This window comes from Perognathus longimembris, chromosome 6 (genome assembly GCF_023159225.1).
Source record: "Perognathus longimembris pacificus isolate PPM17 chromosome 6, ASM2315922v1, whole genome shotgun sequence".
NCBI lineage: Eukaryota > Metazoa > Chordata > Mammalia > Rodentia > Heteromyidae > Perognathus > Perognathus longimembris.
Window position 1 is genome coordinate 20,541,492 of NC_063166.1, and position 21,787 is coordinate 20,563,278.

Below are 21,787 nucleotides of genomic sequence, written 5' to 3' on the forward strand. Positions count from 1 at the left end.
TAGGCCCCAAGTTTAAGCCCCACATCTGACAAAAAAAAAAAAAAAGTTTTAAAGCTGGGAGTCAGTGGCTCATGCTTATCATCCTAGCTACTCAGGTGGCTAAGATCTGAAGATCAACATCACAGCCAGCCCACGTAGGAAGGTCATGAGATTCTTATCTCCAGTTAACCACCAACTAGCTAGAAGTGGAGCTGTGGCTCAAATGGTAGAGTGCTAAACTTCAGCAAAATAACTCAGGGACAGTGTTCAGGCCCCGAGTTCAAACCCTGGTATTGGCACATACACAAAAATAAATAAGATAATAAATCAATTTAAATGTTTATAAGAAAATAATGGGAATCGATTTGGGGGAAGTTTACATGCTATCATTTTTATTTGGTTGTAGTTATTTGTGTGATTCTCTGTTTGAAACACTCAGTGGTCAACAGTGACCTAAATGCTACAAGAAATAAAACAATATTAGACCCTGATTCACTCTGATTCTTCTCTGATTCACTTTTAGTCAACTTTTATTAAGGTTATGTAATATCATACTACAAATTCTATACAAATTCATGTGCTTAAAGTTTCCTCATCACAATTTATTATATTTTTTTAAGTTCCTGTCTTTTCTTTGTGTACCATGTTCACATCTAGAAACCAAAGCAATCTGGCTACCAGTCCCATTTCAACTGAACATCAACAGAAGAAATTGCCAGTCCTTAAGATAACATTTGATGAGAAGTATTATGTTTCTATCTTGAAAATTGTTTAGCTGCATTTTTCTAGTAAATAGAAACACTTTGAACACCCTCATTTATTGCCACTAAATTCACTTACTCTCACAACAACACTATCAAACAATACACCTAATTTATATATAAAGAAAGACAGACTCATAAAGACTAAGTTGCCAAAGTTACACAAGTATTAAATGCCAAAATGAAGATGTGAACTCAGATCTCTAATGATGATATGCCTGCCACTGCTACTTCTCTTTGCTTTGCTACAGTTCCTATGTTCAAACAGCATTTACTACATCCTGTACCAACCAAACTAAGCACATGTGAAACCAAATTCTGACTATTCATTCCTGGCTTCTAGTTAAAGTGAAAGTTTGTTACTGAAGCTGAAGAAAAAAAGAATCTTTGAGAAATGAAAGAAATGCAAGAAGTATTCCAAGAAACAGTGTGTGTGTGTGTGTGTGTGTGTGTGTGTATGTGTGTGTGTGTGTGTTATGCTCAAGAAGAAACAAGAGGAGAGCATCTGCCCAATTCACATTGGCCCATTTGGTACTGTCTCACTGATCTAAATCCAATCTCCATTTCTTTCCCTCTACCTTTCTCTCTCCTATTTCCTCTTCATTCCAAAAGTATGTAAAAATCAGAGCAAAGAAGCTGAGTCCAGTTTCCAAGATTATCTAGTTCAAGCACAACTTTATCCAAATAAGGGAAAAAATCTAAAACACTAAAACAAATATTTGTGTGATCACAAATAATAACAGGAAATAAAATGATCCCAATGCTGATTACAAAAACGAATCTATTTTGAGGGAGAATAATGCAAGAGAAATCAATAAATATGTTTTGTACTCTGTACTTGTGCATAAGATTATAATTTAGTATGAGTCAACATTGAACTTGGATGTCCTTTTAATTCAAACTCATGTTTTATATAAAAGTCTTTAATTATATTTAATTCTACTTCCCACTTAGTTCTACTGATCCCTATCTATCCATCTCTGTTGCTAATGAAACTCAGACTTCTGTTACTGGTAACTAAACACCAGAACTATTACTTTTAACAGTTCATAGATGTCACCACACTGACCGTGACTTTGGACTTTGTAATTTCTTTTGTCTAGTATATATAACTGGCATTATTTTTAAGCAAGATCAAGGAGCTGTCAATCAACTCTGCTTTTAAGACTCAAATAAAGACAGTTACTCAGTGTACACACACACACACACACACATCATCATCATCATCATCATCATCATCATTATCACTAGTTAAGTTCAATGGTAAAGAAAAGATCACTATCTAGAAAATCAAATGCATGGGCTAAAATAATCCTGTCTTCTTTTCTGAACAATAAGTATCAGCTACAAAGATAATACTAATAGCTGTTTCGTTTTTCTTCTCTGAGGCTCAGATAATGCTGTGAAGTGTAATCTCCAAGATCCTCAAACACACACCTTCCCCCTCTAAAAAAGAAGGAAAGAAAGAAGAAGATGATGATGAGACAGATATAGCTGTGTAAGACATTGTGCTAACCTGGGAGATACCACAGAAAATATTTTAGTACCCTTTCCAGCAGGTTCACACTCTGACGGAGGAGACAAAGTTAACAGACAATTATAATTCAGTGTGATGGGTACATCACAAGGATAAACATGGGGTGCTAGAATATACAGGCATGCTAGGGAAATCGAAAGGATGAGATTTCACATGGAAAGCATGTGAAGGGAATATACGGGGGGGGGGTTTCCAACACAACTTGAAAAGAGGAAGAACTCCAGGTCTAAAGAAGAAACAAAAAAAGAAGTAATAAATTACCAGATATGAGAATGACTATCATAAACACAACCATAACAAGTTGAGAGAAATACATTTCTGGTGGAAATATAAAAGGGTATACTCAGTTTGGAAAACAGTCTACCAGTTCATCAAAATATTCAGGATAGAATTATCCTAAGACACAGCAAAAGAGCCAGAATAAAACATGAAAGAAACAGAGGCAGGCTCAGGTGGCTCAAACCTATAATGCTAGTTAATCAGTAGGCTGAGATATAGAAATTAGCAGTTTGAAGACACCTGGGCAGAAAAGTCCAGGGACTACATTTCAAATCAATTACCAAAAATGCAAGATTAGAGGCATGGCTCAAGTGAAAGAAGACCAGCTAAGCAAGAAAAGCTGAGAGAGCAGAAGGCCCTGAGTTCAAACTCTGATAGAATGAAGGAAGGAAGGAAGGAATAAAGTGTCAGTGCATGCTACAGCACGGTGAACTAGGCAAACTTTGAAAACATATGCAATCTAAAAGGAGCCACACACAAAGGTTACATCATGCATAACACAACTTACATGAAATGTCTAGGAGAAAGGCTCCTTAAGTACGGAAAATAAATTAGTGGCTTCTCTTTGAGTTGATAAAATAATGTTATGGAGTTAGATTATATTGACAGAGGATTTTATAAAGGGCCCATCATAAGGTAATTGAATGATCTTTCATTTAAGGAAGAAGAGGAAAAGAAAGTAAGACCTAGCAAGACCAGAGAATTAAGGGTCAGAAGGAAGACAGGGTGGTTAAAATGGTGGATGACAGAGAGAAAGGATAAGACCTGGTGGGACAAAAACACACTTCACCTTCCATTTTAGCCATGGCTCCATGGAAAGCCTGAAAATGGAAGCTAGAGGAGCTGATGGCCGGAAATAAAGGACAACTAGGGAAAGAGGGCTTAAAAAGCTTGAGTCGTGTGGAAGAAGTTAAGAACATGCCTGTTCTTCAACAGAGATGACTAAACAACAAGCCAGTTTCTCCTACCCACATTGAAAAAAAAAAAAAAGAATGTTACCATGCTAAACACTTCAAAATAATGCATGTGGGCACAAAATGGGAAAGAGCATCATTGAAGGTATTTTCTCCTCAGTTCTATCTCCTGGATCCCAGGATTAAGGCATGCGTAAAGCCAGGCTTCTTTGCTGCTGTTTTTATACCACAATGAATGTGCATCTCTCCCAAAGCATTCCTATTCTGTTTACAATTGCTTCCATTCTGCAGTAGGCTGCTTCTTGTTTTTATTTATTTTCCCCATGTTTTATGACATTATTTTAACAACTGGGTACCACAGACATGAAAAATAGATGTGAATATACTTACTAGGATGCTTTTCATAACCTTAAGGGAAATAAGTTTTCTCCTCCTTCATTGCATCGATTCTGTCCCTCTTTAATTTTTTTTCTATGGTCACATAATGACTTTTTCAACATTAAGAAACTAGAATTCTGGGGTGGGAACGTAGCATTGTGGTAGAGTGCCTGTTTAGCATGCATGAGGTTCTGGATTTGATCCCAGCACAAGAATGTTTAAAAAAAAAAAAAAAAAAAAAAAGGTCTACCTGATACTTGATATGTTCTAAACTTTCTAGCTGTGTTATATCAGAGGTTGGCGGTCTGAAGCTAACCTAAGCAAAAAATATGAAACCCTTTTGCAAAGTAACCAATCACAAGGGATGAGGGGTTACTCAAGTGATTTAGTGCCCACCAAGCAAGCAACCAGACCCCAAGTTCAAGCCCTTGTACAAATGAAAGAATCTATTAGATCTTATTTACAGAACTGAGTTTGATCTTTGCTTGATAAGGTTCCTATCATGTATAAGGCTGAAGATTTTGTCAGAAACATACAGATCAAGATTTAGATCCCCATAGATTCTCATAGATAATGGGTTAAACCCTCTTCTCCCCCAGATGTTAGTACCTGTAAAAAAAAGTCAAGGATTAGAATGTCGTAGGAAGGAAGGGTATGGCCTATTTGAATCCTGTGAGTTCAGCAGCACCCCCTTATTCACATTTATACCTCTCAACAGCAATCCAATCTACTAATACAAAAGTCCTGAAATAATTCCTAAGTTTTAATAATTTTTACATAATATATTGTTCCATGGTTCAACTGGCAGTTACTTTTAATCTCTTAGTGATCCTGGCTATACAATAAAATATTATATGGATGTGTATACATGACAAAACTTAGTATATATAAACTTTGTACTGCTTATGTTTTTAGACAGATGATCTAAAAAACCCTGGGAGGAAAGAGAAGGGTAGGGACAGGGACAGAGATGAGAAGAGGGGAGGAGAAAAGGAAGGGGAGGAGAGGGAAAAGGAGAGAAGAAGAGAAGTAGAGGAGAGAGGGTGAAGGGGAAAGAGAGGGAGAGAGAGATTAAATAAAATAAAATATTACCAAATAAAATAAGCTGGAAGTGCTGATTTTTGCCTCCACAATAATACAAAAGATATGAAGTCGTAAAAAAAAGTACAAAATGACTAATATCTTTATAAGAAAAATTACCTAATTAACAAAGGATGCAATAAAATAGTAATTCAGAATAGTAAAACCATCAAGGACTATGCCTAGGGAGTGTGTATGTGTATGTGTGTATATATATATATATATATATATATATGTACATATGCATATAAATAGGATAATATGTGATATATGTACATATGCAAATATAGGATAATATATGGGATATATATATTATATATCCTCCATTTCCTTCTCTTATATCTGTGTGTCTGTCAAGATGGCTTGTGTAGGGATTTAGAACTCAGTATGTAGACTCAAAATCAAAATCCTGGCTGTGCCATTTACTAGCTGTTTCCTCCTCTAACTCCTCCTCAATCTTCTCTCCTCTTCCCTCTCCTTCCTTCTCCTCCCTTTAAGGATTGTATATCCTGGATAAAATCAACAAGTATTGGGATTAAGAAATAATGCAATTTCTTCTTTCATTGCTTTTGAGAAGTGAAGCATCATATAAAGTAATGAAAAATATTTCCATTATAAATTAACAAGAAGATTTTACCCTGTGTGAACATCAGAAGCAAGGTGTCCCAGGCTGGCCCAGGAGCCATTTAGGGACAGGAAAGAAGTGGTGGGGTGCCCAGTGCCTCAGCGATAACCAAGACTAGTAACGTGGTCATCTCCTCCAAGATAGCCCACGTGTGCTAACTCCATTGTGTATGGACTTGACCTTGCCAATATGAAAACATGTTCAGATTCGGTATGTAAGCTAGAACCAATGCCTTCCGTCACTGTAATTCTTACATTCTTACTTCTACCAGAGTAAACATTTTTCCTTTAACCCTGATTCCCTGATTTCCCAATCTTATTTATTTATAGTTTTGCTTTGAGCCTGCTTCATTTCTGTTAGCCCTCTTGACCAGTGAAAACATATGTCTTTCCCCATGAGAAAACAGGAGAAAATAAAAAAATGAAAAAATCCTAAAGTATACTTTGGGGTGGGGCTGGATTTGGGAATGAGAGAATTATCAGAAAGGGTATATAGGGCTAGTATCCAAAATCAATGACATGATTTCCTTTAGTATCCACAGGCAGTGACACTATTTCCTTTCTACCACCAGAACAGGAAGAGTAACCAAACTTCGATTCAATTCCTCTTACCCAGTCCCTCCGTTACTGTATATAAATGTATACATAGTGCAGAAACATAAACAACAGCAATAATTATATATAGCAATAACAACGATATGGCACTTACTTTATTCTGGTAGGATTAATCATAAGATCCTCACAAAAATCCAATATAATAAATATCATTATTACCTATTACCATTACCTGCACTTTATAGATAAGATGGGGACTGGACAGGATAATTCCCCTGCTCAGTCACACACCTTTACATGAGGAACACTTAAGCAGTCTAATTGCAGAAAATGGACTCAAGATACCATTTATCTAAAATACCTCTCCTACCATGGCACAAAGGGTGAACCAATTCAGCAGTAAAACCGACAAGACACTGTGTTGGAAATGAACTATACAACTTGGGGGGGAAAGGGGAGAACAGTTGGGAGGGAAATAACTGGGAGAGAATGAGGGAAAAGGTGATACTATTCAAAAGGAAATGTACTCATTACCTGACTGGTGTAACTGTAACCCCTCTGCACATCACATTTACAATAAATGTTTTTTAAAAATAAAAATAAAATACCTCTCCTCAACTTCAACCTAGTATTCCTAATAATAGCCCTAACAAGCTAGCATTGCTTGCTTTCCCTAACTGAATGAGGCTGGAAAAGTACCACACCACATGTCTAGAAAAGTCCTGGAGAGCAAGGGAAGGGTGACATTGTCCAAAAGGAAATGTACTCTTTGCCTAACTGTAACCCTTTTGTTTAATAGTTTTTTTTAATTTAAAAAGTCCTTGTTTCATAAAATTACATTCTTCATGAACCACAGGACAATGTCACTAAAAATTGAAACCTAAACATTTGATTTAATGACTATAGCCTATAAGATTCTTACCAAGTGAAATCTGGAAGTAGAATTCAGAAACTCTTCCTCTTGTACTTTGTAAAATAAAAATAAGCATGGAGCATTTTAAAAATTCCTATTTTCAGGCTTATTGAATGAAATATTCCAAGAACTCCCATCTGCCCATCACCCAAGAACCTGACTCAAGATGTCCCATAATGTTTCTTCTAGTCAAAGATCCCTTCCAGGAGCCCCTTTTGTACTAAATTGTCACCTTTCTTCACTCTCCTTCTATCTGGAACAATATCCTTGATCCTTATGACCTTCACATTATGAAAGGATTGCAAGGCCATTATTTTGTAAAGTGACCCCGAACAGGGATTATTGATGTTTTCTCAAGAGAAGATCCAAGGATTATAGGATTTTGTTTTGAGAGGATGCTGTGTTCTTCTCAGTGCATCCTATCTAGGGTGACACATGATATCAGTCTGTTCCATCAGCAGTGACAGGATCTTTGTTTGAGTAAGGTCATGTCTTTCTGAGTTGCTCTAGGAATGCAACTGTTCCCCCTTGCAGTGAATAAATTGTGGACAGATGTTTTATGGGCATGTAAATATATCTGTCCTCATCCAAATTTTGTTCACTGATTTTTATCACCCACTGATGTTCCTTAGCTGATTACTGTGATGACGGCCATGTAGCAATCTTTCTAATGGCAGGAAACCTGTATATCAGATGACTTTTTATTTCAAAGACCTTTCTCCTCCAGATTGACAACTATCATCATTATTATGATGCTCAAATTGTTCTAGGTTCCCCAGTGGATTCATGAGAATCCTTTCAGGATAACTACTCTGTCTTTTGGCAACCCGCCCCCCCCCCCCCGCCCCATTCTTTGAGAGATGCTTTATCTTCTGACACAACCAGAATTAAGAAGTCATCTTGGATCTTCCCTGTCCATTCCTAGAACCAGACAGTCTTTTTCCAGAAATCAGTGATTCCTTTTGGTGGATGTGGTATTTAGAAATTAACAAGTAGGTGGCCTTAGAATTGGTTACATAGTTATATTTATTGAGCAGTTAGAAAATGAGAGTGGGCTTAGATGTATGAATGTTCCATATTTTATAAAAATATATAATCTATTGAAATATGTATAAATTTTATACATATTGAAATCCATGCACTTACAGTGATACCTCAAATTTCAATCCAGCACAAAGTTCATTCCTACTGTCTTCCTGTTAATACCTCCTCTCTCTGACAGCAAGAGGTGTGACTATCTTTTCTTTCAAGCTATTTGCCTTGCCGGGTCTCCTTCTTATTGGTATTTTGACTAATATTAAGGAAGGAAAGAAGGAAGGGGAAAGAGGAAGGGAGGTGGGGAAGGGAAGGAAGGAAGGGGAAGGAGGAGAGAGGGAAGGAGGGAGGGAAGAATGACTGTAAATTCTATCATCAGCTATGGCCAGGGAATGAGCTTCTATGCTAATAAATTTAGTTTTATGGCTTAGATTATTTTTTATTATAGGTAGATTACCCATTTCCAAAAAATAATATAGGCTGCCTTGTTTTCTCCCTCCTCCCCTCCCTCCCTCACAAGGAAGGGAGAAAAGGAAGGAGGGAAGAAGGGAGGGAAGGAGAGCGGGAGAAGGGGAGGAAGGGAGAGAACAAGGCAAACTTTATTATTTTTTGAGATTGGTAATCTATCTATAATAAGAAATAATAATAATCCAAGCCATAAAATTAAATGTATTAGCATACAAACTCATTCCCTGGCCATAGCTGATGATAGAATTTACAGTCTTTTTTCTAATAACTTGTCATCTTTCAATGCATAGAAGGCACACAATGATTCATCAATGTACTACAAAAAGAATTTTGATGTCTATACAATTGAATACTCAACATTTTGAGAGTGTGTCTATCACTTCCAAAAAAGATTAGAAAAATAAGTTGTAGTATATACTTACTGTACATCCTTCTAGAAAAGAGAGGCAAAGTGGGATCTAGTACAGTCACAAGGCTTTCTCAAGGCCACAGATTTAATCAATAGCTAAACACAACTCAACTTTGGGGGTTCTGAGGTTCCAGGTAACTATGTCATGTTACCTTTGAAAATGTTTTCCAAGGAACTTACATGCAGTTTTAAAACATGTCCACTGAGAATGGAGCTGAAGCTCAAAGTGTTAGAGCACTAGTGTTGAGTGCAGAAGCTTAGGGACAGCACCCAGGCCCTAAGTTCAAGCCCTATGACCAACAAAAACACTGTCCACTGAGAAACAAGCAATGTCATCAATGCCACTGCTCCTTACTGTAGTATTCTGTTGTTTCTTCACATTCTCAAATTTGTGTCCATCCACAGGAAAATATGGACAGTGATGAAATGCATATGAGTACAAGACTGAAATGTCGGTGGGGTATACTGTGTAGCTGCAGGTAGCTGTTTTCCTGGATGCAAGTAGAGTTTCTGTGTAAAAAATAATGAAACTTTTTACAATATTATTTCTCTGATGTCAAGTTTAGCTCAGGTAGCATAGATGGACACATTTGATATCCTCCTTTCCCCTCAAAGAGAAATTAAATCCCTACCCTGACTATTCCATCTGAAGACAAGAACCATTGAAGCTGAGGTTGTAAGACATGGCTTTGCCATCCTGCCGTGTAAAATCTCCACCTATTCCACATTTCCCACATGGGTGGCCTCTGATTGGTTATTTTAACTCCTCTAGGACACAGTAGATTGTACCTATTTCTCACAGCTGGTATGCAAATTAAATAAGAAGAAAAGAAGAGTATAGCTGGGCACCCGTGGCTCATGCCTGTTATCTTAGCTACTCAGAAGGCTGAGATTTGAGGATTGTTGTTTGATGCCAGCTAGGGCAGGAAAGTCTGTGAGATTCCTATCTCCAGTTAACTATCAAAAAGCTGGAAATAGAGGTATGGGTCAGGTGGTAGAGTGCTAGTCTTCAGTACAAAAGCTCAGGGACTATACCCAAGATCTAAGTTCAAGTCCCAGGGGTGGCACCAAAAAAGAGAATGGGCAGCACTTACCATGAAGCCTAATCTCTGTTTAATACATGACAATGACGGTTCCCAGGGCTAGGAATATGGCCTAGTGGTAGAGTGCTTGCCTCATATACATGAAGCCCTGGGTTCAATTCCTCAGCAACACATATATAGAAAATGGCCAGAAGTGATGCTGTGGTTCAAGTGGTAGAGTGCTAGCCTTGAGCAAAATGAAGCTAGGGGCAGTGCTCAGGCCCTGAGTTCAAGCCCTAGGAATGGCAAAAAAAAAAATCAAAATAAATAAATAAATAAATAAATGACAGTTCCCCTAGAGCCACTGCTGCCATCACTCTCTCCATTATCACACTCATTGTTATTACTTCTCCTTCATGGCATTTGCAATGTGTCCTACTAGTTGGCTATGGAAGCTGCTTGAAATCTGCTATGGTCAGTGCTATGGACTATATGTGTCCCTCTAAAAGACACATATTGAAATTCTAACTCACGAAGGCTAGTATTCAGAAATGGGGCTGTTGGGAAGTAGTAAAACCATGAGGGCTGAGTCCTCATGAGGGCTGAGAACCAGAACCTTTATGAAAGGGAACCACCAAGGAGTATTGGAGTATTCCTCCTCTCTCTCTCTCTGTCTCTCTCTCTGTCTCTCTCTCTGTCTCTCTCTCTGTCTCTCTCTCTCTCTCTCTCTCTCTCTCTCTCTCTCTCTCTCTTCCTCCCCTCACCCCAATCGCATTAGGATGCAAGAAGCAGGTAGCCAATAACACAAAAGAAGACTCTCACCAGGGATGACCCATACCAGCACTCTGGTCTCAGACTTCCAGACTCTAGAAATGTCAAAAATCAATAGTCTAGCTTCAGAGCCAGCTCAGCCATAAATAAAACAGAGCCCACTTAAAATTTGCAAGATGTATTTAGGCCACTCTTAAATGACTTCATTGTTTTCACTGTTTGCTCCAGATTGCACATCACAAAATTCTCAGTTTTTAGCAATAACCTTCCTCCAGGACATTGGATATGATCAATTTATTCTTGAATATAAGGGACAAAATTTATCAGATATGATATTTCAATACTTTACCTCACAGAGGCTAATAGAGTAGAACTTTAAGAGGAAAAAGAAATAAGAAAATTAATTAATTCTATGGAAGAGGAAAAGAGTAGAACTCATAAAAAATACATAACAGATTAGTGACATATCCTACAGGCAGGCCAAAAATGGTAAATCTCTTTGTAAAGTATCAACTGCTGGCAAACTAAGTTGTGCTTTGTTACTTAAAACTTAACTTTAAAAATGTCTTTCTATTTCAGAGAGAGAGAGAGAGAGAAGCACTCAGTAAAATACCAGGTGCACTGTGGCTTTCTCTCTTATTTAAAAGAAAAAGAAAACTATTGTCACTCATGGGCTTCAGTCTAGCCTGTCAAGCAGGAATTAAAATCTCTTTAAAAAGCAGCTTTGCATGGTTCATATGTCATGCTGGCATGAGCTGGATCAGCTTACAGAAGGGGCCAGAGATAAGGTACCTGAAAGAGGTTAGAAGGAAACAGCCCCCAGAAAAATGTCTGCCACTCCACCCTCACACATTCCCTTCACTTCTTTGTAAGAACTGGTATAATGTGGTTTTTTTAAGAGTCAGTTTCAAGTATGACAAGAAATGTACTCATACCTTACATTTGTAACTGTAAACCCTACACGTCACCTCAACAATAAAATTAAATTTAAAAAGAGCCAGTTTCTTCTCTTTATTAATGACTGCATTACATTCTGAAATTGACTCTCCAGCAACAAATATCTACCTCCAATTTGTAAAAATTTCTTTATTTGTCTCAAAGGAGGGAGGGGGGAGGGGAGGGGAGTGGAGGGGAGGGAGGGAGGGTGGAGGGAGGAAGGGAGGGAGAGAGGGAGGGAGGGAGGGAGGGAGGGAGGGAGGGAGGGAGGGAGGGAGGGAGGGAGGGAGGGAGGGAGGGAAAAGAGGAAAAAGAAAAAAAAGAACACAAACAAACACATTTTATTCCACTCCTAGGCCTTTGATTTTATTAGTCCAAAGGTACAAAGCCTGTGCAATAAGGACTTTTGGGTTTATTTTTAAAGAATGCATCAAATATTAGCTGAAAATTGGTTGTAAATGGGGCCACTTAAGCCTCCAGGGAAAGGAATTGCAGGGGCCTGGGATTAAAATTGCAGGAAGCCAAAAAGAAAATTGAAGACAAGGAAATGATGACTGATGGGTTTGGTGCTATTATCTCTGAGAATACTAAGGACATTGAGGCTTTGGAGGGAAAAAAATTACATGAGTGACCTTGAGAACAAATTCAAACTGAGAAAGCAGCTTGGCAGAGCTTCCTGTAGGCACAGGAAGTAGAGTGGGCAAGATTTTTCATTTCCAAATGGATGATGAAGACATTTCAGATACGCAGTTTTGAATTCCTTTGAGCACATGGAGCTGAATGCGGAAGATCCAAAAAGAATCTATGTTATACAGCCCCTCTAGAATGCTGGGGTTAGAAACTAAACACACACACACACACACACACACACACACACGCCCTTACAGAATTGAATAACCTCAGGACACCGACAACTGCAGATTCAAACTGAACTCTATCTACTGTGGCTTTTTGGGGGGGGGGGGGGCTTTGTCTTCTGTCTTTCATGTCTCTCACAGGAAGCAGGAGCCACTATGAAGATCCAATTCAAACTTCCCCAAACTACTTCAAAAATAGGAATCTAGGTGGAAACTAAAGATAAGGCCCAGAGGCTGGATGGACTTCAATGCATTATTATTATTATTAATTATTATTATTACTTTGCTCTTTACTTCAACTTCCTGGGGCATGGACTCGCTCATAGATTGTTTTAGAGTATTACCTTTTAATTGGTTGATCTCAGCACACCTTTGTTAAACTTTAAAATTATCAAAAGTTTCAAAGAACTTTTGTGTGTGGAGTTTCTATCAAACAATACTTATCATGTTTCAAATTAACAATTTTAATTCTTTTAAAAATTCCATCAGCATAAATATTTTTTATATTATACTACTATCATACCTAATGTGTTTCTATAAATAATGATTCAATTTACCCAAAACATTTACTGACAAGTATGGTATTATTTTCTATTATGTCTGGCTTTATAGACTAAGGTTAGATTCTTCTATTTGTTTTATCTTCTGTGATATCTTATTTCTTTGAAGTATATGAAGAAAACTTCCTCTCTCACACTGATGTTGTTACAAATGGAGAAATCATGTAATGGCCTGTCCAAATAACTGTGAACATTCTTTGATATTACACTCATACCCCAAAACTGTTTCTTATAGAAACTACCAGAGATTTCAATCAGTGATCTTACTATTGTGGACAGATTAAAATTCATTGATCTACCTAGCTATCTTAGTGAATCATTTATCTACACATGATTACATTGCATCCAATCACTGATCATGTAAAAATATGTGTTCACTGAGTTATGCACAAGATTGGATTGTAAGATTTGTGACAGAAAGATGAAAAGGGCTGGTGACGCCTTAGTATTATAAAAATAGATGTGACCTTCAAGAGTCATTGAAAAGGTTAGAGACCCTGATAAGCCATGAATCAAACTGTATGAACTGCCACTCAGGCCATGAGAGAACTAGAAAACAGTTGCTAAGAATATGACTATGGTTTGCTAGGCCAAAGATAATATTACTCTTAGAGGCCAAAAGGCAAGAAAAGATGAGTATTCTATCTAGTTTCTAAGCTTTCTGCTAGAAACTAGAAAGTCATAGATTTTCATGCTCTCTAAAACAGAAGTGCCTGACTTGAAGCATTTACTATCAAGCCCCAAAATGATACCAAGATCTAAAAACGTTTCATGAAGAAGCCAGAATCATTTATTACTGACATGTTCCCTCCTGTTAAATTCTGCTCCACACCCTTGCCCTCTGCTCAATCATTGGTTAAGGACCTAACTCGAGCAGAATGATAAGACTTCAACTGTTAAACCTTCAAACATTAGTTCCTAGGGCAGCGACTTTGCCTTGCTCTGTGTCATGTGCCTAGCATGAATACTTAAAGTCAGAACATGGCATCAATTTAAAAATACCTTTGTGTTACTTTGCTTGTATTCAAATACTATTAAACAGTCAATTGGCAGCCATGATTCTGTGAATAGCATACTGAAGAAATAAGTATAATCTCTACCATCATCACTAACTCTGTAGCATAATGGCATTTAATACGTGAAGAAAATTAAGTCAGCCTAAATTAAAATGCTTTCATTTATAATTGTGTGTATGTGGTATGTGTGTGTGTGTGTGTGTGTGTGTGTGTGTGTGTGTGTATCCTGGGGCTTGAATTCAGGGCCTAGATGCTAGCCCTGCCTTTTTGTTCAAGGCTAGCACTCCACCACTCTAGCCACATCTCCACTTCCTAACTTTTTTTAAAATTTTTAACAGGAGATATGATTCTCACAAACATTACTGCCTGAGCTAGCTTTGAACCTCAGTCCTTAGATCTCAGTCTCTCCTGAGTAGCCAGAATTATAGGCATGAGTCACTGGCACCCAGATCACAATTGTTCTTTAGTGAAAACAGCACTTTAAAAATTCAGATCTGGGCTGGGGATATAGCCTAGTGGCAAGAGTGCCTGCCTCGGATACACGAGGCCCTAGGTTCGATTCCCCAGCACCACATATACAGAAAAAAAAAACGGCCAGAAGCGGCGCTGTGGCTCAAGTGGCAGAGTGCTAGCCTTGAGCAAAAAGAAGCCAGGGACAGTGCTCAGGCCCTGAGTCCAAGGCCCAGGACTGGCCAAAAAAAAAAAAAAAAAAAAAAATTCAGATCTGAAAGAAAGTACCTTATGAAGAAAATAACGCAAAATATAATGGAAAAAAGAGAAAATAATGTAAAGGAATGAATTTGAATTCCCTCTATCAGTAGGTTATGAGTGAAATGCAGCCTGATACTTTCAGAAAAAGAAAAAGGCTTTTCATTTCATTTAAAAGATCAAAATTCTGATGAAGACTACATAAGAAATGATACGCTGACTGAAATAGCAACTTCCAACAATGCATGTGTACCATGTGCATGTATACATGAGTTTAGTCCCATGTACATGTTATTGTGGGCCAGGGAAGTTCCCATTGCACCTCCTTACAGCTGGAGAAGTGTTCTCATTGTTTTCTCACAGACAATCAGAGGTGGGGGGGAAGGTTGGCTTCACACATGACCTGCTATTTCATAAGTTCTGATCATTTGGATTTCGTAGATTAATTTCTTTTTATCATCCTGCTCTGTGAGAGAAAGTGTGCCTCCTCAGTGGAGAGAAGTGACTGTTTGTGCAATAGAATTGATTATCTGTTCAGGATGGCTTATGCTGGAGGACTATAAAAAATTGCAGGTGGCTTTGGTGACTAGGGAGCTATCAGTCATCCTGAACTATTGACACATTTTTATGTACTGTAGTCTCAAATCACTCACCAAGGTTACTTATTCATCCATGAAATCTAAAATTTGGAGTCCTACCTAAGGGAAAAGGAAGGATTTAACCTGAAAAGTCTACTTTTCTTCATCTTATAACAACATCACATTTTAAAGCCAGATGGAAGGAAAGGGCTAAAACTCCCTAAGCTCGCATTCCCAGGGTATTGCTGGTGTCTAGCTATCACCTCTGTTCATGTGATAACAGAGAGAGCTATGATTCCCCGAGATGGAGGAAAGCTACTTAAAATCTTTGCAGAGCTTTGATTTACAATTGCTCATGAGCTAATAAAAAATAAGAGTGAATACAGTTTTTTTTCCTGTAGTGTGCTGCCTTGTCACCACACAAAATTGCAGATAAAATCAATTCCAGCCTGGTCCCAGGAGCTTAAATACTATTAAGCACATGCTAATACTTCTGCATTAGAAGAGATAGTAAAATGACACAGAACACCAAGAAGGCAAATCTCCTTCCAGAAAGGAATGATTTTTAAATGCTGCTATTGTGACTGTGTGATTTCCCTACAACAAGGCAAACCTTTGGAAAAGGCTTGCCTGCTTGCTAATGACCACAGGGCCATAATTTTTAAGTACATAATGCTGGCTTTGAGATGAGGCAGGAAATTATTATTATTGGCCTTTCTTTTCTAATATAAAAATCCTCAACCTAGCCCCAAATTAATGAATTTTGTTACACCTTCTTTCATAGTTCCTCTCTTTAGCTCCAAGCTCTTTGCAACTCTCTGTGTGTGTGTGTGTGTGTGTGTGTGTGTGTGTGTGTGTAATCTGCTTTCCAAAACTAGTAGTCATTCCCTAGAACACTGTAACATTCAGCCTATAAAGCAAAAGAACCATTCCATGTGTTTCCTCTCTCTCTACCTTCTACAATTCGGTATTTGGGTATTTTATAGTTTGTCAGAACTTTACCAAGAAGAACACTTACCAGAGAGATATTTGGACAAGCAATGCTAAAATCATTTTCCAAAAGAAATAAAATTAGTGTAGAGATTAGAAGACCCCCCATGCTACTACTGAATAGCATGTTTTGACCATGTTTTCTTGATTACTATTGTATTAATACATAGAGTTTGTGGAGTTGACTATTGTCCAATAGAATATTCCGATGTGAAAAATACTGAAATCAATATTTTCAGGTATTTTTGGTAAAAGAGAAGAATATTTCACAATAAAGATTAATGACAGCTGATTCCCATTCCGTGTCATTTACACCTCTTTCTGACATTATTCCTATGAGTTCTCACTATACCCATTCATATATTCAACACACAACACACGACAGACACTGTATTCGGTAGGATAATAAAAGATTAAAGAAATCATAATCCTTATGCCCAAAAAGATCAGTGTCATACTAAGTCTGAATATTCAAAATGTTTTAGATAAAAAGAGAAAAGTAGGAAGAGGGGAAGAGAACTGAGAAAGGGGGGAAAATGAAGAAAGGGGAAACGAGGGAATTACAGTCAGCATTAAAAATCCACATTTGAAAGAAAGCTGAAATAAGAGTAAGAAGTGAAAGGAGGTACAGAAAAAGCATGGCTAAGAACAGGCTTCAGAGTGGAGTCTTGAATGGAGGGACTCGGCTGGTAAGTCAGGAAGGAGGACAGGAAGTTCAGAGACACAGAAGAGAAGGTAGGAAAGTGTTTGTCCCTAGGCTTGGGTCTTACTTTAAAACATTCCTCCTATGTTCCCTTTTCACATCTTCATGACCACCAAGCCCTGAGCTGCTCAGCTTTGAAATCTGAAATCCACCCATCTTTTCTTTTCCTGCTGATTCCACTTTAGTAAAGCGCTTTATTACACACAGTGTACATGGAAACAGGCCTCAGCCATTCCTTGAGTCCTACTCTCTCCAGCTCCCCACGAGCCTCCCACCCACTGGGCACTTTTACTGCTTACACCACCTTCCAGAACTTGCTATTTTTGCCTGGCAAGTGACATTCAGGTTAGAATTCTAAAGTATGCATTCAGCCTCAGTCCTAGGACCTTTAAATCTACATCGACCTCAATCAACTTTATGCTTCACCACTTCACTCCATTAAGGTCGTGGCTTCCCTTCCTGACAAATGGACAAGGCTATAAACCAGAGACCATTAGAGTAATTATCTTACAGGGTAAAAAAAATTAAGTAGAGATGGAAGTGCATGACGAGCACCGTGCTTGGTACTCAGTAAGCCCTCAGTGAGGGGAGGAGACGAAAGAGTAGAGGAGAAGAGGAGAAGATGGAGGAGGAGGAAGGCAAAAGAGGAAGGGAGAACCAATAGCTAATACTACTTTCAGACACATTCAATCACAACTTCAACTCAGCCAGAAAGTCCTTTTTAGTCTACATTGTCTTTTTCCCTTCTGGAAACACAGAAGGACGAATTTCCTCTACTCTTCATTAACTCTGATAAAAATTAATCCTCCTAATATAAAAGGGAAAATACTTTGCCTGAGTTTACCTAAGCGACCTGATCACTCCTTTCGAAGTCTATAATTCATTAGTCACCATACCCCAGAATTTCAATTCTACTCTTATTTTTCTGGTAATAAGGTTTGAACTCATGGCCTAATGCTTGTTAGGTAGGCACTCTCACTGGAGTCAAACATCCCAACCCTTCTTACTTTATTTTTCAATTAGTGTCTTACTTTTTGCCCAAGACCAGCCTTGGATAAGCAACCCTGCTATCTATAATGTCCTGTGTAGCAGAGATAACAGTTACACATCACTGTACCCAACTTATTGATTAAGATGGGTCTCACTAACTTTTCTGAGACCCAGGCTGGTCTCAAACTGTGATCCTTCAGACTTCCACCTCCTGAGTAGTTGAAATTGCAGGCACAAACCAGTGTGCCTGGGTTTTAAACTCAAATCTTTTAAGTTGTTCTCAAATAACCCTTTCTCTTATCCACATTTTCTAGAATAGTCATTCCACTGTCTAAAGGTAAATTAATACAGACACAAGTTATGCAGGGGATAAAATTAAAGATAAGCCACCTTGGAGAATTTTAGTTGTAAATGACATTGCCTGGCTGTTGTAAAGATCAAATGCAATAATATAAATAAAATGTATAAACTCTTTGAGTGTAAACATATGAAATGGCATTGAGGTGTTTTCCTTAGGATGCTAGAAACATTTTTTCCAATAGATGGATCAAAATTTCTGATAAACAAGGGTTCAAGATGGCAACTGGGTAGGTGACAGATAAAGTGCTACTTGAGATCAGTGGTGTACAGCATTGAGTCCCAGCATGCATGATTAAGACAGTTTTTCAAAAGTACACCAACTTCAACTTCCCTATAACGGACGACATGAGATCAACCTGCTCCCAAAAGGACTAAAATAACCAAGAAAAAAAAATCTATTAAAACAGCCTGTGCTTACAGGCATCAGAGAACTACCAAGTCTCAGTGACATGAGGTTTTCCACTGTGGAGAGCTGACATTTGACCCATCTTTAACCCATCCACTGATTCCACTGCAGCTAGATTAAAAAAAAAAAAATACGAAGAAGTTGAGCAGGGTTTGTTTCAGTTCCTCAGGGATGAGCAGTCAAAAGTTAGAGTTCGTGGCCTGGGAAGTCAAAGTAGCTCTGGCAACAGTCCACACTTTGAGCTGGGGTTTCCAAGGGCTAAAGCAAGGGAAGGCTGTGAGCATAATTAGTAAGGCCAGGCATCATGCAGACTAGCCCTTCAGGGGTCAGTTTAGTTCCAGCCTACCTCAAGGTGCTTTGTCTTCCAAAAGAAAAGTAAACTCTTACAAGAGGAAAACAACAAAATACAGTAACAGGCACTAATCTGTAAACTTTTTTAGTACATAATGCCCAGCGTTCATTAGAAATAACCATGCTTTAGAAGTAGTAACCAAAAGTCAAAGAGAAAATTCCGAAATGATATACATAGACCTTCAGGGAACTGAGATATTATGGATTGCAGCAGGAAACGTTAGAATAACTGTGACTAAGTAAGCTTAAGAAGTCGAGAATTTTGGGGTGGGGAATATGGCCTAGTGGCAAGAGTGCTTGCCTCGTATACATGAAGCCCTGGGTTCAATTCCCCAGCACCACATATAGAGAAAACGGCCAGAAGTGGCGCTGTGGCTCACGTGGTAGAGTGCTAGCCTTGAGCAAAGAGAAGCCTGGGACAGTGCTGAGGGCCTGAGTCCAAGCCCCAACACTGGCAAAAAAAAAAAAAAAAAAAAGAAGACAAGAATTTTAACTGCAAGCTTTAAAAAAAATCAGGGTAAAATGAACTGAAAGTAGTACATTACATAACTTAAAATATAGTGACTGGTAAGAAAATATTCACAGCTGGATCTAACTGCATATTATATATAGCTGAAGAGATAAAAAGAAACTGATGACATATCTAGGTTAAGTATGTGAACAGAAAATAGCTTATTAAACACTGTCATATACATATATGCTATTGGAATTCCAGAAGAAAAAGGTAGAGGAGATTAAGGAACAGATCATGGCGGAGAATTTGCCCAAACTGCTGAAGAACATCAAGTGACACTCAGGAAGTGCTAAAATCTTAATTAAGGTTAAAAAAGTGTATTAAATGATTAAATTTTCAACTTTGTCCATTCATCAAGATCCATCATTAGGCACTTGCTGGTTCTCTGAACATGCAATGTACCCTGGGATCTCTTTCATACAATTCATTGGATAAATGTTTTTTAGTCAAGAAACAAAGTTGAACAAAGACAGGCAGTCTCAGTCTACTGGGAAAAGCAGATATCATTCTAATAATTATGGAAATCATGAAAAAAGACAGCTGTGGTAGGGAGAGATACTTGATGAATGGGCCCCAGCTATGCCAAGCTTAGAAGACAAACCAGTAGAAACCTTGTTTCTACTGGACTGAATCAGGTATGAGGAATGGAAGGCATTTTGCAGGCCAAGGGCTCACTCTTAAGAGAAGGAAGGTGAATAAGAAAATCAGAAAGCTAAGTTAGAATATAGAAAGGCCCAGAGATAAGAGGCTACTGGAAACTAAGGGAAGCCAAAGATGGATAAGAATGTACAGCCGGGCACCCGTGCCTCACGCCTGTAACCCTAGCTACTCAGGAAGAGGAAATCTGAGGATCATTGTTTGAAGCCAACTTGGGAAAGAAAGTCTGTAAAACTCTTATCTCCAATTAAAATCACAGAAAAGGCTGGAAGTGGTGCTATGGGACAAGTGGTAGAGTGCACACCTTGAGCAAAAGGAGCTCAAGGACAGTGCTCAGGCCCAGACTTCAAGCCTCAGGACCAGAAAATGAATAGGAAAAAAAAAAAATGTACAGACAGTGGGTTACTACAGCACTAGTGAATAAGAGAAGGCAGAAGAAGATGATATTCTCTACTTTCTAAATCTCTCCTCTTCCTTCACCTCCTGCTCATATGTATGCTCTTCTGTGGAGCTGTTCTCTCTGTTTTCACTGTAAATTGATATCCCTCATCCCATTATGGCACTTTGTCTCTCTTTCTGTTAGCACTTAGCTCACTGTATTGCAATTATCTGTTTATACATCTGTCTCCCTCACTAGACGGAGATTTCTGTGGAGGAAAGGAGCAATAAAGTAATATCTCTGTATCTCTCTGCATACAAGCATAAACATATTTAGAATGCTCCCAAAGTGTTTATATGAGTGCAGTTGGACAATCTGACCATGCTACACACATCCAGACATAAATATTTTACCTTGGGAATGCATTACCTACTTTGTGAGCTGTCTACATTTTTTATAAAGACTCAACTGTAAAAGGAGGAACTTTTTAGAAAGTCCCTTTCTTTCTCCCCCACCCCAAACCTTAATGAATCATAAGGTGTTATTTACTTCACCCTCGGAACCATCTGCCCAGACTTTGTTAGCACCACGTAACTCATTTTATAAATATCTCACCATTATCTCAAAGTCTCTGCATGCTTTGAAAGGTGTTATTTTGGAAACAAGTCCTGGCCCATCCTAGGGAAATTCCCAAACCAGCATTGTAATTGCTAAGTATAGCCACAGAAGCATTGAAAGGCAAGAGAGGAAACAGAATTCTCCTGGGTTGTTATGGACATGGAGAATTCTGACAGCCCAGCAGAGGTAGACCCCACACACCCCTGTCCTAGCCAGGCTCCAGGCACCGTGCTGCCCGAGCCACAGGTAAATGATTCCAGACACCAGGGAGCAGAGCCAGGACTCGGCTTTCCACCATCTGAATGGCAGCCTCCTTGAGCACAGCTGCTGTAGGCCTGCATGTGACTGACTGGTCAACAGCAGCAGGAAGGAAGGCTGAACACAGAAAAGCTTGTTTGCTAAGATCCTCCACACTAGAGTCACAGCCTGGAGAATTTCT

At 38.5% G+C, this 21,787-nt stretch overlaps 1 long non-coding RNA gene across 1 annotated transcript in view; it reads right to left on the bottom strand.

Annotated features, from left to right (window-relative positions):
- Nucleotides 1-4,174: 4,174 nt before the first annotated feature.
- LOC125352975 overlaps nucleotides 4,175-21,787 on the bottom strand; it is a 236,811-nt gene continuing 219,198 nt past the window's right edge. Inside the window, exon 7 of the long non-coding RNA XR_007211224.1 lies at nucleotides 4,175-4,457. This is a non-coding gene — a long non-coding RNA (uncharacterized LOC125352975). The remainder of the gene's footprint in view (nucleotides 4,458-21,787) is intronic.